This window comes from Vigna radiata, unplaced genomic scaffold (assembly GCF_000741045.1).
Source record: "Vigna radiata var. radiata cultivar VC1973A unplaced genomic scaffold, Vradiata_ver6 scaffold_396, whole genome shotgun sequence".
Taxonomy (NCBI): Eukaryota; Viridiplantae; Streptophyta; class Magnoliopsida; order Fabales; family Fabaceae; genus Vigna; species Vigna radiata.
The window spans coordinates 174784-183329 of NW_014542622.1; positions in this window are offsets into that span (position 1 = coordinate 174784).

Below are 8546 nucleotides of genomic sequence, written 5' to 3' on the forward strand. Positions count from 1 at the left end.
ATGTTGGGACCGAATAGCTGAGACCGAATGGTTGAGGTCGAATGGTTGAATACCTGTGAGGCTGAATGGTTGAGACCGAATGACTGAATACATGTAAGGTCGAATGGTTGAGGCCGAATGGCTAAGACCGAATGGTCGAGACCGAATGTCAGAAAATCTGTGAAGCCGAATGACCGAGTAGTTGAGGTCGAATGGTTGGGGCCGAATGGCTGAGACCGAATGGTCGAGGCTGAACGGCTGAATACCTGTGAGGCCGAATGGCTGAGGCCAAATGGATGAGGAAAAATCGCCGAATACCTGAGGCCGAATGGTCAAATGGTTGAGGCCAAAAACTTGATGCCAAATTTGGCTAAGTACATGAGGCCAAACACGTACTTGCGAGACCAAATGGCTAAGCAATTGAGGTCAAATGGTTTAGGCCGAATGGCCAAATACTTGAGGTCAGATGGTTGAGGCCGAATGGTCGAGGCCGAACACTTGATGTCAAATTTGGCTAAGTACATAAGGCCAAACACATACCTCTGAGGCCGAATGGCTGAGTAGCGGAGGCCGAATGGTCGAGGCTGAATGGTTAAGGCCGAATGGCTGAGACCGAATGGTCGAGGCCGAATGTCTGAATACTTGTAAGGCCGAATGTCCGAGCAATTGAGACCGAATAGTTGAGGCCGAACACTTGATGCCAAATTTGGCTAAGTACCTAAAGTCGAACACATACCTTTGAGGCCGAATGGCTGAGCAGTTGAGGCCGAATGGTGGGGGCCGAATGACTAAGACCGAATGGTCGAGGCCGAATTTCTGAATACCTATGAGGCCGAATGGTTGAGGCTGAACACTTGATGCAAAATTTGGCTAAGTACCTAAGGTCGAACACGTACCTTTGAGGCTGAATNGCTGAGCAGTTGAGGTCGAATGGTTGAGGCCGAATGGCTGAGACCGAATGTCAAGGCTGAATGTCTGAATACTTGTGAGGTCGAATGGTCGAGTAGTTGAGGCCTATGAAATAGTGAAAGAGATGAGGGGAAATCTCCCTTGTGTTGAATATACACATAGGGTCCTTTATTTATAATAGAAGAAATATGGGCTAAGCCCAAATTTGGCTAAGTACCTAAAGCCGAACACATACCTTTGAGGCCGAATGGCTGAGCAGTTGAGGTCGAATGGTGGGGGCCGAATGACTAAGACCGAATGGTCGAGGCCGAATTTCTGAATACCTATGAGGCCGAATGGTTGAGGCTGAACACTTGATGCAAAATTTGGCTAAGTACCTAAGGTCGAACACGTACCTTTGAGGCTGAATAGCTGAGCAGTTGAGGTCGAATGGTTGAGGCCGAATGGCTGAGACCGAATGTCAAGGCTGAATGTCTGAATACTTGTGAGGTCGAATGGCCGAGTAATTGAGGCCTATGAAATAGTGAAAGAGATGAGGGGAAATCTCCCTTGTGTTGAATATACACATAGGGTCATTTATTTATAATAGAAGAAATATGGGCTAAGCCCAAAATACAAATAAGAAATATAAACAAACTAACTAAGAAATATAAACAAACTAACTAAAGATAAGAGATAAATATAAACTAAACTAACTAAAGATAAGAGATAAATATAAACTAAATATAATATCTCTAACACTCCCCCTCAAGCTGGAGCATACAAATCATATATTCCAAGCTTGTTACAGAGATAGTCAATTTTAGGTCCTCGCAAAGATTTAGTGAATATGTCTGCCAACTGGTTGCTTGAGTTAACGAACTCGGTCTTGATATCTCCGGATATGAGTTTTTCTCTAATAAAATGACAATCAACTTCAATGTGCTTGGTTCTCTCATGGAAGACAAGGTTAGCGCTAATATGAAGAGCAGCTTGATTATCACATATAAGTGTCATGTGAGTGATATCTCCAAATTTCAATTCACTAAGTAATTGTTTAAGTCATACAAGTTCACAAGTAGCTGATGCCATAGCTCTATATTTTGCTTTTGCGTTGGACCTAGCCACAACACTTTGCTTCTTACTTTTTCAAGATATCAGGTTGCCACCAATAGAGACACAATATCCAGAAGTAGACCTCCAATCAAAAAGGGAACCAGCCCAATCAACATTTGAATAACAAACGATTTTTGTATCGTTGTTAGGACCATATAACAAACCTTTTCCAGGTGACCTTTTAATATACTTCAGTATGCGAACAACTGCATCCCAATGGTATTCACATGGGGAGTTAAGGAATTGACTCACCACACTAACTGCGAAGGAAATGTCAGGATGCGTAATAGTAAGATAGTTTAATTTACCAACTAATCTTCTGTAACGTTCAGGATTTGAGAAAGGCTCCCCCTGATTTGGTAGGAGGTTGATGTTAGGATCCATAGGTGTCTCAACAAACTTACAGTTCATTAACCATGTTTCCTTCAAGATGTCTAACGCATACTTCCTCTGAGATATGGCAATACCATCATTGGATTGTGCTACTTCAATACCCAAAAAGTACTGGAGTTTGCCAAGATCTCTGGTTTGAAAACGGTGACAAAGGTGTTGTTTCATCTGAGAGATGCCAAGGTAGTCGCTTCCTGTGTGAACAATGTCATCGACATACACTATTAAGTAGATACATCCAGCACTTGAGTGGCGATAGAACACTGAATGATCTGCTTCACTGCGAGACATACCAAATTGTTGAACAACACAACTGAATTTACCAAACCAGGCCCGAGGAGACTGTTTTAGGCCATATAGGGATTTGCGAAGACGACAAACCAATCCAGATGACTCCCCCTGAGCAACAAAGTCGGGCGGTTGCTCCATATAAATTTCTTCATGCAAATCACCATTAAGGAAAGCATTTTTGACATCAAGTTGGTAAAGAGGCCATTGTCGAAGGGCGACCATGGCAATGAATAGGCGAACCGAGGTCATTTTTGCCACTAGAGAAAAGGTATCACCATAATCCAAACCAAAAATCTGTGTGTAGCCTTTGGCAACCAGTCGAGCCTTCAAACGATCAATTGTTCCATCAAGGCCAACTTTGATAGCATACACCCACCTGCAACCAACAACAGACTTTCCAGATGGTAATTGGACAAGCTCCCAAGTTCCACTTTTCTGTAAAGCACTTAATTCATCCAGCATGGCTTGACGCCAGCCAGGATGAGTTAAGGCATCACCCACAGACTTGGGAATTGACACAGAAGAAATGGATGGGAGACATGTGTAAAAAGATGGAGATAACCTGTGGTAACTAAGAACAGTATAATGGGGGGAAGGGTTACGAGTAGAGCGTATACCTTTACGAAGGGCAATAGGCAGGTCAGACTCATTTGCTAGAGCCGGAGGAGACACAGGAGGCGGCACAGGAGGTGAGTCATGAGGGAGACGATTGCGGCGACTATAAACCTGAAGGGGTGAAGTTGAAGGACGATCCTGTGAGGAATGAGAGTCTAAAGGATCACAAACAATAGGAATATCAATAGTGGTAGGTGGAGGTACAAAACTAGAAGATAGTTGTGAAAAATAAAACGAAGATTCATCAAAAGTGACATCAACAGAGATAAAATGACGATTGAGGGAAGGAGAAAAACACTTATAGCCCTTTTGTGACCGTGGAAATCCTAAGAAGACACATTTGTGAGATCTAGGAGATAACTTATCAAGACCAGGACTAAAATCATGAACAAAACATGTAGAAGACCGGGATGGCTCCTTGGTCATCCTCGTACTCCAAGTTATATTGTTCGTTCTCCCTCCTCCTTCTCTAAGCCGTGGGGGCGGGTACCTGTCAAAGGCACTCTGACACTCAAGTTAGTAATGTAACCGAGCAGTTAGCACAACAAGTAATGCATATATTGTGTATCCTATCCTAAAGTCATACTTGAGATCTTTATTTATACTAGTTGTAATGAGCTTTTACCTTTTACTGGCCTAATGATGGCCCAATCACACCTTAATCTGCATTAGGATTTTAATGAGTTATCATCGTTTATAATCTAACCATGTGGTCGGCCTGGTGGTCGGTCGGTCGGCCCGGTGGTGCCAAGAGATTGTGAAGTACATTATATATTTGGATCTATATTGAATTTGGATTGGATGTTTAAAATTCTAATCCATGTCCACCCTTATTCGCAACATAATTTTGTGTCTATATAATGAAAAATTGTAAACTAACGTTTTTTTTATTTGCTTAATTTGTAACCATGGTTGCTGAAGGAACCAAAAGGCCTCAAATTTCATTACCTATACTACCACCTCCTTACATAATCAATGTGCATAAATATGCTGAGTCTCGTGCCCTTGAGCTCCATAGTCTACAATCTACCATAGAAAATAGAGTAAACATTGATTATAGGTCTCAAAGGAACAAGAGAAGAAGAACAACTGCATTTGACAACCAAATTGCAAGAAAAGGGTGTAGAAGAAAGAGGTAGAAAATGGATTTTTCGGGTATAGGGTCAAGTAACTTCTAACACCTTCACAATTTCCTTTCTAAAGTCATTTAGATAGTTATTTCTTCGTTCTATGTTTGTCTTCGCTCCAACCGTTTGGAGGGGTACTTGTTAAAGGTTCTCCGATGCTTAAGTCAACAAATAATCAGTACATGAGTCAGAGCAATAATATTAAATGCACAGTAAATGTGATCACCTACCTCTTACCTTTGACCTTTATTTATAGTTTTTTATATGGGTTTAAGATTAGTGAAACTTAATTTAGGCCCAATATCATCCCATTACCCTTAATGAGTACTTACCTTAATCTTCAATCTAGGAAGGTTGATCATCAAGTTGGATCGTCCGGTCGTGGTCATGTCCGGTTGGTATGACCTAAAAAATAAACTAGAGAATGGATTTTGAACTTCCAGGGATGGAACCAAGAGGCTGAGAACTCATTTTGGCGTGCAAAGCGGTCTACTATGACTAGTGCTGTCAAATTGGTCCACTTGATAGGCTATGGCCCTAACCCATGTGGGTTGGGGCCAAAAAAGCCCACAGGACTAAAAAAGTATTTTATTGAAAAAGCCCACAGGGCTAAAAAACCCCAAAGCCCTATGGGTCAGGGCCAGCCCATGGGCCTTTCTTTTTACCAAATTTGTAAAACAATCAAATGTAAATAATTTCTAATACGACTCAATCTTTCATAATTGGAAATACCAAAACAGTAAGCATATAAGGAAAAAGATTGGCACGACCAACTTCCAAAAACAACCCCTCACAACTAAATACGTCATCGAAGCAAAAGAAAACATGCCACAAATTTGTTTATATATATATATATATATATATATATATATATATATAGATATGTTTCTATCAAATAATAAACTAGTTTTCGAATAAATAAAAGGGAAAGAAGTATTGTTGTAATTTAATTAAATTTAATGATGCTGATGAAAATTGAGTTCAAGTATTACAAATATGAATGAAAATCTTTATAACTATATATGAACTGATTGTGAAATATTGAGAATTTTTAAAGAAAAAACTATTATTAATTTTTATAATAAAAATAATAAATATTAAAAAATTAAAAAGAAAACATTCAGTCAAACATTTATTATGTTTCATATATTTCCACTTATAAGATTAATAATAAGTGCAGAAAGTTATTTATAATTAAAAACCTATTATTAATTTTTTATAATAATAATAAATTATTATAACATTGTTTAAATTTATTACTGTAAGACGTCGTTCATCAAAATAGAATTTTATTTAAATTTTCGAGTTTGAATTTATTAAAAAATTTTATGATTAGATTATTCATATTAGATATATTAACTAAAATCTACTTGTAAATAATTTTCACATTAAAATTGAATTATGATTTATTTTTAATAAGTTAAAATTTAATAATTAATATTAAATTAAATATTTTAAAAACATTTAATTAAATATCTAATTAAGCATTTTAATTAAATAATATTTTTAATGGATATAGTTTTAGGAAAAAGAAATTTCATATTAGAAAAAGTAACAATAACTTAGCCTGCACTGATTAATAAATAATAACAGTGATCAATAAATAATTAAGAAAATAATTAAAATATTATGAGTATTGCACTCCAGCAAGGAAAAACACTGCACGAAAAAATTATGATTATAAATAGTGTACCGAAAAATTAATAAGTGATAAGTAAATAATTAAAAAAAATAGTCAAATTCATAATTTTCTGAAATTAAATTTTTAATAGGAAAAATAATTTCATATTTCTTTCTTAAATTAAAAAATATATAAAATTTAATAATATAAAGAATTTGAGTCTTAAATAATTAAATTAGAAATTTGTGAAAAGTAAATAGATTTAAAGATTAAAGTAGACATAAATTTATTTATGGGACTAAATCCACTCTAACTCTAATCCCAACCCACTCAAGAAAGGGCTTGGAGGGTTGAAGCTTTTTTGATCCCTACTTGAAGAACTTTTTAAAATGAGGCTTTTAAAGGAATGAGTTAGGATCAACCCAAGAGACATAAATCAAGTTAACACTTCTAATTATGAGGAAGCTTTGAGGTTACCATCTTCCTTTGTGTCTTCAAGGAAGGTGGGCTTTTGGATTAAAAGGAAACATATGAAAGAGTCAATGAGAGAACTTGAAGCTAATTAATTTCATGGTGTAGGGTTGTTCCAGTCTTTGATTTTATTGGGATTTGCTTGAATTTATTATGGAAACCTGATGCAACAAGAGTGTTTTATCATTTCCTTGGAAACATTAACAAGGATTTTGTATCTGCTTATGCAGAGGGAAAGGTTCGAGGACACTCTTGAAAAGGCTCAAAGAAGGGGTGCTTGTACACGATGCATGCTATTAGTTTTATATTTAGTATTTGTTTTGGAAATTTTTTCTTTTTCATTTAAAAATATTGAGATGCTTGTTGCAAACAATTATTGTGGGCTCTCAGCCCTAGGTGGTTTAGTTTTCTGTTTATCTAATGTTGACTATTATATACAAATTCATTGACGTCTGTATTGAAATTTCTCATCTGTTCCTTTAGTTTCACATTTCAAAATTTTTAGTAATTCCTCACTTCCTTTTAAATCATTATTCAAATATTAACTTACTAAAACTAAAACTAAATTTATGTATGAACATAAATGAGAACTAACATTTATTAATCTTAGAGAAAAATTTGCATAAATCACATTATTTCAATGAATTATTTAAAGCTTTCAAAATTACTATCAATCAAATAAATAATTAAGTACAAAAGGTAAGCTTCTCATAGGCCAATTCTAATACAAAATCAATCAATCAACCGCCCTGTGTTCTTGTTATCTATATAGAAATTCCTTTTGCCTCTTTAAAATATTGTTGTTCTCTTTGTCTCGTGGTGTTCTCTCTATTTTCCTCTCAATTTTTACTTCTCTCTTTTGTTTATAGCTCACTAAAATCTTTTTTTAAATTAAAATCTATTATAAACTAAAAGTAATCGTCCAGGTAATGCTTTCCATAGTTTCCTTTTTTAAAATGCAATTGTTAGATTCCACGTTTAATTTCCTAATTCTTTTTTGCTTATAAGTTTAATATTTTTCTTGGGTTTTACAAAAATTGTTTAACACTAAATCTAAAACTCTCTCTTTCAGCTCAGACCTAATGTAATAGATTTTCACTATCCAAAACTTCTACAATGAAACTTAAAACACTCTGAAATCACTTTATACCCTCATATTTAATTCCTTATTAGATTTTTATCCATTTAATGTATCAACAAGTTTCAAATGACCTTACTAACTGTCCTAAATTGTTGTTTCTCCTCTTAGATCCATACCTTATCCATTTTGAAACTCCTATTTTTTTACTTGAAAAAGACTTATAGCTCAACCTAATATTTCTCCTCAACATTAAAACATTAATAACTCTTAGAGGTATAAGATCATGATATTTGTGTATATTAAATGATATAGTTATGAATGAGATAACTAATAGTCTTATGTATCTATTTCTTTAGAGTTATCTATCCTTTTAGCCATTTATGTATGATATCTCTTCTAATAGTTATATATTATCAAAATGAGATGTTAGGGTTTTTAAATTAAGAATTACATGAACATAAGTAAGAGTAAGATTAATCCTTGTTTAATACAAAAATTAAAAGAAAAATTATTTCCCTGTGTTTCGGATAAATGGGGTCTTCCTCTACAATGATACTCCGACCGTCCACTGCCTTTGGTTCTTCACTGTCCTTCTCAGCCGTCCGGGTACCTGCTAAAAGCACTCCGACGCTCAAGTCAGTCCTCGCTCTTATTTATAGAGATAGAGAGAGAAAGTTGTCAGACAGCATAAATGCACCATTAATCCTCTTACCTACTGTTACCTTTGACCTCTATTTATAGTTTTCCAGATGGGCCAGGGATTACCTTTTGCTAATCACGGCCCAAGATTGGGCCCAATGTCCACTACAAAAAAAAGGTTATTTAGAGGGGGTTATTTAGAGGAGGTTATGAAAAACCCCCTTAAATTAATATATTTCATAATGTTTAATTTAAATCATGAAGGTGTTAATGATAATGGGAGTTTTAATGATTTTTAAAGGAGGTTTATAACCCCCTCTATTTCAAA